The sequence below is a fragment of the Topomyia yanbarensis genome, chromosome 3 (assembly GCF_030247195.1).
Source record: "Topomyia yanbarensis strain Yona2022 chromosome 3, ASM3024719v1, whole genome shotgun sequence".
Taxonomy (NCBI): domain Eukaryota; kingdom Metazoa; phylum Arthropoda; class Insecta; order Diptera; family Culicidae; genus Topomyia; species Topomyia yanbarensis.
This window is the reverse complement of record NC_080672.1, coordinates 187,946,338-187,953,301: the sequence shown is the minus strand read 5'-3', so window position 1 is coordinate 187,953,301 and position 6,964 is coordinate 187,946,338. Positions and strand designations below refer to the sequence as shown.

At 44.1% G+C, this 6,964-nt stretch overlaps 1 long non-coding RNA gene across 1 annotated transcript; it reads right to left on the bottom strand.

The window, feature by feature from the left end:
• Positions 1–456: 456 nt before the first annotated feature.
• Positions 457–1,217, bottom strand: LOC131691124 (uncharacterized). Its single transcript, XR_009305718.1, has 3 exons — positions 1,155–1,217; positions 940–1,098; positions 457–883 (listed from the first exon to the last, which is right to left on the bottom strand). It is a non-coding gene; the product is annotated as an uncharacterized LOC131691124 (long non-coding RNA).
• Between the last annotated feature and the right edge of the window lie 5,747 nt (positions 1,218–6,964).

Genomic DNA, 6,964 nt, shown 5'->3' with positions numbered 1-6,964 from the left:
GCTTTGTTCTGCTAAATATTTGTAATCTGCAAAAGATCTGCAGTGAAAATGCAAAATCTGCAGATTTACTAATATATATGCAGATCTGGCATCCTTTTAGTATTCCCCACAGAAAATTCATCCAAATGGTGTAAAAATATGGGGAAACAAGGCAAGATAGGTATTCAGAATATGGGGTTAAATGAGCAGCTTGCACTATTTTTGATTTTTTCAATAGTTAGAGGCACCAAATCATCGCGGCAATAGGCAGTAACGAATTGGGGATAAAAAAGGAAGCATCCTATCATATAAAATTTTTTGACGAGAAAGGTCTATTAGCACAGGCGAGTTGAGTCAAACGTCAAACTTTTTAAATCGCCTGACCATTTTCGTCCGCATTTTTTTGACAGGGCACCTACATATCGTCTACCTGGATGAGCTTTTTCTGTGCAAAGGAGGAGGGTTGTAACAAAAGGGACGTACTAACTTCCAAAAACCAAATCAAATAGAACCAAACTACTCAATCATTGTATCTCAAACATTTATTGCAGGGATCCTGCTCTCCTATTCATCTATCTTGAGGTCCCTATTATTGCGTGCACTTGATTCTTAATCTCTATGTACTCACAGCGGGCCTTCGGCCCCGTGCGGTCACCGCCTATTCTATGCCACCTCGCACGACTTCCCGGACTTCCACTTTTCGCACATTTTCACCGTCCTCGCTTTCTCCCCTCGGCTCGCCGCGTCTGCTGACGACTTCCCACGTGCCGTTGGTTCCCGCACCGCCTTACAACTCTCACTCGTCTCAACCGTACAATTGGGCGTCCCTACTGTCCTGAAGAGGATGGCGTGCCTGACAGCAGTTTGTTCTCGTCGACTCTTAGGTCCGGCACAACAGGGAACCCTAAATAAGAGAGCATATGTTATGTCTCGCCAAACTCATCGATCAACCGGACTTACTCGTCGATCCCCTGTTGTGATTGTGCAATGAAATGAAGCGCTGCACGATTAATGTTGATCCTTCGTTGTTCGATCGTTGCTTGTTGCACGTGACAATTGTGGGCTTTGACCTGCCAGCAATGCTTTTCCTCGAACAGTGGCGTTGTCTGTGTTTCGCCCCTGTAGAAAGATCGTGTTCAGATGACATTTGCTAAATCCCGAAGAATTGCGTGTACCTGATTTGGTTGTTCCGCCTTCTTCCAGACCCTGTCGGTTCTGCCGTGGTGGACCACTTGCCGTTCCGCTTTCGTGCCGTTCCAACCACGGGTGAGATCGGTTGGATGACTAGGCACAGCGGCTTTCTGTCGAGGAATATCACATGATGTTGCTGACCCTTTTTAATGAATTTGTCTTTTCCTACCTCTACTGGGAGACGTTCCGTTCGTTGGGTGCAATTTAGCCCACCTTTGCGTGTGTCTTCTGTGACGGTTGAAGCGGTTTGCTCTCCTGCACTTGCTGCCACTCTGACTAACCGACCTGCACTGATCCGCGTGTGCTTTTTGCCACCTTTTGCCAGCGAAAAGCAATGTCTTTGTCCACGAGAAATGAGATGCTTTGTTTCCCTTTTGACGTAGGACTACGTCTTTGTTTTCGATATGGGGGTGCACTCTGCAAATTCTACAAAAATGGTATGTAACGAAAAGTGGTCCAATTTTAAACGAATATAATTCAGCCATCTCACGATAAATTTTCGAATTTTTTGCGCAAATCGCCCCGAAATACTTCTAAGAATAGATTCCAATAGATAAACCCAAAGATTTTTGATATCATAGCATTAAAAAATTAAATAATATACAACCTTGTCAAAATATCGCGCATTAACACACAGAAGATAGCGCTTCCCAAGCCCTGTACGACGGTTTGGTTTATCTAGAGCGCAACGCTTCTATGAATGACGTCATCATCGACTATTTAAAGAACGGATTGGCCAGACACGCTCAGTTCCCTGTTGAACGACTGGCGAAGCAGATCACTGTGCTGTGTTTTTTACAGCCAGTGTAGCTGAGCTAGAAGTCCGTTACACTGGCTGTGGAGGGACGTTACCCTGTGTCGTCCAACAGGCGACCGCTCCAACTGCTTCCTGAATGCCGCTGTAATGTTGCCAGTAAATTTTTGGTTTAACTAGCACATGTATTCGCTATTTGCGCTTGAAATTAAGTAATGTAGTGGTAGTAATAAGCTTCCCATTTTGGTTTAAACGCAAGGACAGTTTTTAAAACAGGATTTGATTAATTAGTTTAGCTAGAATAGCTATCAATTTTATCAATTCTGCAATTTAAAAGGAATTTTACGGAACTTGGTGAATTTGGCCCCACTTGCAACTAGTATAATCAACCTGCACAAAGTGTTGCATAACGCAGGGCTGTTTTTGGAACAAAATCATTCAGCCCTTCGCTATATTATAACAGATGGGCTAAGCGCGGCCGTTTCTTTCAATCGGGAAAGGCCGCGTGGAATTTTGGTGAATCGCGCTAATAGTGTCGTGGTGGTACTAGTTGTCTCTTTCGCTCTACCCATCATCATCAGCGTTGACTCGTTTTGCATTGTGCGCTTGGGTTCAATGTTTGGAGCGAATGTGCAAAGCAAAGTCATTATTTTCTAACTAATAAGTGAATGAGATATTACAATCACCTTATATGTTTCTTGTTAGACATGTTTTGTACATATCTGGTAAAAATAATTCGTCATAAACACATTTTTTCAAACTTGATTCTTGATTTCTAAACATGTCCAAAAATAAGACATGTTTATAGCAAGTGGTTAAAATGAACATGTGGCGGTGGTAAAATGAACAGCTTCTGGTGACCTGCAAAACGCCCTGTATGTATGCAATGCGCAGCGTTGGAAAGCATTTTCCGATCAATGCTAATACCCAACAAATCATAAGCTTTGCATACACACAGGGCATTTTGCAGGCAAAAAAAAATTGTCACGGAAGAATTGAATTTTCATGACGTAATATTTACCATTTTACAATCCTGTGGCATCGAAAACACATCTACAAACTTGGGGTTATCCATGGGTGTTTGAACTTTTAGGATCTGTTTGACAGCAACTAAAAAGCTTGGTCTATACATGAGAAGTGATTATATTGTCTAAAATTTGATTTTTCTTCACCGGTCCGGGTGTTTTTTTCCCACACACTAAATATTTTACAATAAGTAGTATAGTCCTACGTCTACAGTTCGTGCAACCCCATAGGGCTGCCCCTTGTAGTTTTTTGACTCATTCTGCGGTGACGGATACACTTTGAGGAAGGTCTGCTGTGGAAGTGCGTGTTAAGGTGTTGTCGTGCTTGTCTTATGCGATGTTCTGGAACTGTCTGTGCGAGGGGCTCTTCAAGTCGCTATTACAACTATTTGTCTGTGGTACTTTTATTTCGTGCTGCTTTTAGTATCGATACATTGAGTTGCTGGCTTAACTTCAAATGTGTTTTTGTGCCGACATAATAATCAAACGTAACACAACATTACCGTTGGGGTTTGAATTTTTCATGAATCGAATTGCCGATTCATGAAAAATTCATTACTTCTTACTTGCCCTTGAAGTTGGCTAGAGACGACGATCATGGTTTATCCTTTAAAATTGACTTCATAATCCTTCCACTAATCCATTACTTAATCACGCAAGCCTTTCTGCTTGCCAGAGCGTATTACTCCAGACCCAGAACTCATACTGAAATACCGCAGTTAGATCTGCGAAATGTTCTGATCGAACGCCAACTTTGTTTGGCAAAGTGTCTCTAGCCTTATTCTTGCCCTCTTCTCGTTTGGTACATTTCCCCAACAGCAATACATTCAAGTCGATCTAAACTAGTCCATGTTAATGGACGGTACGATCGCACATAAAGCAAATGTATGCGAGAATTGGCTATCCTCTCCACACTACACGTGATTTTCCTTCCTTTTTTTGTTTTTGAGACAGGCCGTTGTTTCAGGTCGTCTGACCCCTTCAATAACCGCCTACTTGTCACAGCTGTCGTGTTCTGGTCTGGGAAAGAGCGCATTTCCTCACTCCAATCTACATGAGCCCAGATATCAGAGATAGTTTCATGTTCATGAAACATACCGCGCCCTCAGCTCGCGTTGCTTTTGAAAGTTTTCATGAGACGCCCAGACTGACACGACGATGTGATTTGGATACCCTTGTTTAGTAGTTGAGCCTATACTTTGCTTGTTTTGGGTAATTGTCAATTGCCCATCTTGGGGATGCTTTTCTAGGCGTACGATTTTGTCCAATGAGCTGACTTCAGTAGCTCAGGTGCGCCATCGTCCATTTGCATGGCTACCTTGTTGTAGTGCTTCTCTCCTGAATTGCAACCAGTTCGGTTTATGTGCTTGCTGTGTCTTGAACCTCTTTGGAGGGTTGTCGAAAACTGCACCGCCCAGCACTGCTCGCCAGTCAATTTACTGTTGTCGCTGGTTCGCTTCAGTTGTCCTTGTTTAGCGCCAAGGTGGGGAGGTAGTTAAAATAGTTGTTGCTCGCCGCACCTTGACAAACTGATTTTCCCGATCAGTCGACGGTTTTTTGGGAGTACTGACTCATTGTTGACAGGCTTGGCCTGTGGACATAGCTCGATTTGGTTTTTCCTTATTTCATTTTAGTCTGCTTTGATATCTTTGGAATGATAGCGACCTTTCTTCCCAGTCTTCACGTCTTCCAACATATAGATGTTCGTCCCCAGGACTTCTCTGACAATGGCCGGCACGTACTTCGGATTCAACTTCTTATTGATCTGATCCTCCTTCGACGATAGAGTGAATGTTCTTCTCCAAACGACGTCACCTGTTTTAAAGGATATTGAACGCGTTCTGAGGTTGTAGTGCTGCTTGGATTTCTCGTGGTAGTTTTGAATTCGCTTTAGTATGAAGTCGTGAACCCTCTGTATCGCCGACAGTCTCATTTCTTGCGCTATTTTCGGGTCCTCGTTAATGTTGAGCTTCTGTTGATCGTATAAATCGGTGTGTAGAATCAAATCTCGGCCGTAGTTTGCGAAATGTGGGCTCACTCCTGTCACTTCATGTCTTGCGCTATTGATTGCCGCTGTTATTGCCGGTAGATTAGCGTCCCATGCCTGGTGCTCTTCATCCAGCAGCGATCTTATGCATGTTATCAGCACACGGTTCACTCTTTCTGCGTTGTTTACCATGGGGCAATAGAATGCAGTTTTCATATGTGTGATCTTATGTTTAGAAAGTAGCGCCTTGAACGCCATAGATTCAAATTGTTTGCCGTTGTCTGTCAAGATAACTCTTGGTCGTGAATGTTTGAGAAAGATTTGTTCTTCTAGAAACTGCACCATCCTAACTGAATCTGCTTTTCGCATCGGGTGAACGACTATGTATTTTGTGATCCAGTCGACGGCTACTAACATGACAGTGTTCCCCATCTTGGACTTCGTGAAGGGGCCCACGAAGTCTACCGATACCAGCTCCCATGGGACCTTTGCCGGCTTCGCATTGCCCATGGTCGGCATCAGTGTCGAATTTGCGGCTTTGCTAGCTTTGCAAGTGTGGCAGCTTTTGACGTATTTGCTCACCTCGTCTCTCATTTTTGGCCAGTAAAAGTGGGTTTGGAGTTTTTGAAAGGTTTTGTGAAATCCAAGGTGTGCAGCTGACGGTGCATCGTGAAATTTTCGTATAATGTCCAGGCGGTCTGCTAATGGTGGGATGCGTTTCCACCTGTGTGAGTTACCTCCCGTTTCGTCCCTGCAATTGCAGTTTTTGTAGAGATCCTGATTGATTAAGCGAAAGTCTGGAAACTTGTCACCCTCCTTCAACACCTTGTCGACCATCCGCTTGTACCAATCGTCCATGTCCGTATTTGTCTTGAATACCATGCTGGATACTGCTCGAGAAAGTGCATCTGGTACTATGTTACAGCTCCCTTTGCGATACTTCACGTCGAAATCATATGCGTTTAGACGAAGGATCCAGCGGCAGAGGAGTGCTGTCGGGTTCTTCATGGATTTCAAGTATGATAGAGCTGCATGGTCACAGTATACCGTGAATTTTATTCCTTCCACGTAACCACGAAATTTCTCGATGGCCCGTATTACAGCGAGACACTCTCTCTCCGTAACGGAGTATTTGCGCTCAGAGGCGGATAGTTTCTGGGAGAAATAGCATATAGGATGTTCTTGATCGTCTATTTCTTGGGTCAATACTGCCCCAATTGCTCGATCACTGGCATCACATGCTATGACAAACGGCTTCTGGTAGTCCGGAGTGGCCAGCACTGGAGCGGAAACCATTGCCGCCTTCAGTCGTAGAAACGCATCTTCAGCTTTGTAGTTCCATCGAAATTTTATTTTGGTTCTAGTGAGCTCCGTTAACGGCGTGGCCATATCTGCAAATTTGTCGATGAAACGGCGATACCAGTTACACATTCCTAAAAAACGTTGTATTTCCTTCCTGTCTTTCGGAGTGGGGAAGTTTACAATGCAGTCTATTTTGTCGCTATCGACTTTCCAACCGTCACTGTTGAGCACATATCCTAGGTATTTTAGTTCGCTCCGGCAGAATTGAGATTTTTCTGGAGAAACCGTGAGCCCTGCTCGCTGTAATCTATGTGCCACCTCCTTCAATAATTCTAAGTGTTCTCCAAACGTTGGGGTGCAAACTATGATGTCGTCTAAATAGTGAAATACCTTAGGTTCCAAATCTGCGAATAGATGCATCATTACCCTGGACAACGCTTGGCTGGCCGTGCACAGACCAAATGGCACCACCTTGTGTTGGAAGTGTCCCCTCCCGGGGATTGTGAACGCAGTTAGTGGTCGTGACTTCTTTTCTAGTGGCAATTGCCAGAACGCGTCTTTTAAGTCAATGGTGGATATGTACGAACAGCCACTCAAGTTGTTCATGATTGCTAAGATTTGTGGAATCGGCGCTCCTTCGTTTACCATTATGCTGTTCAGATGCCGCGCGTCTAGACACACTCTGTAGTTCCCATTCTTTTTCTTGACCGCCACTAATGGATTATT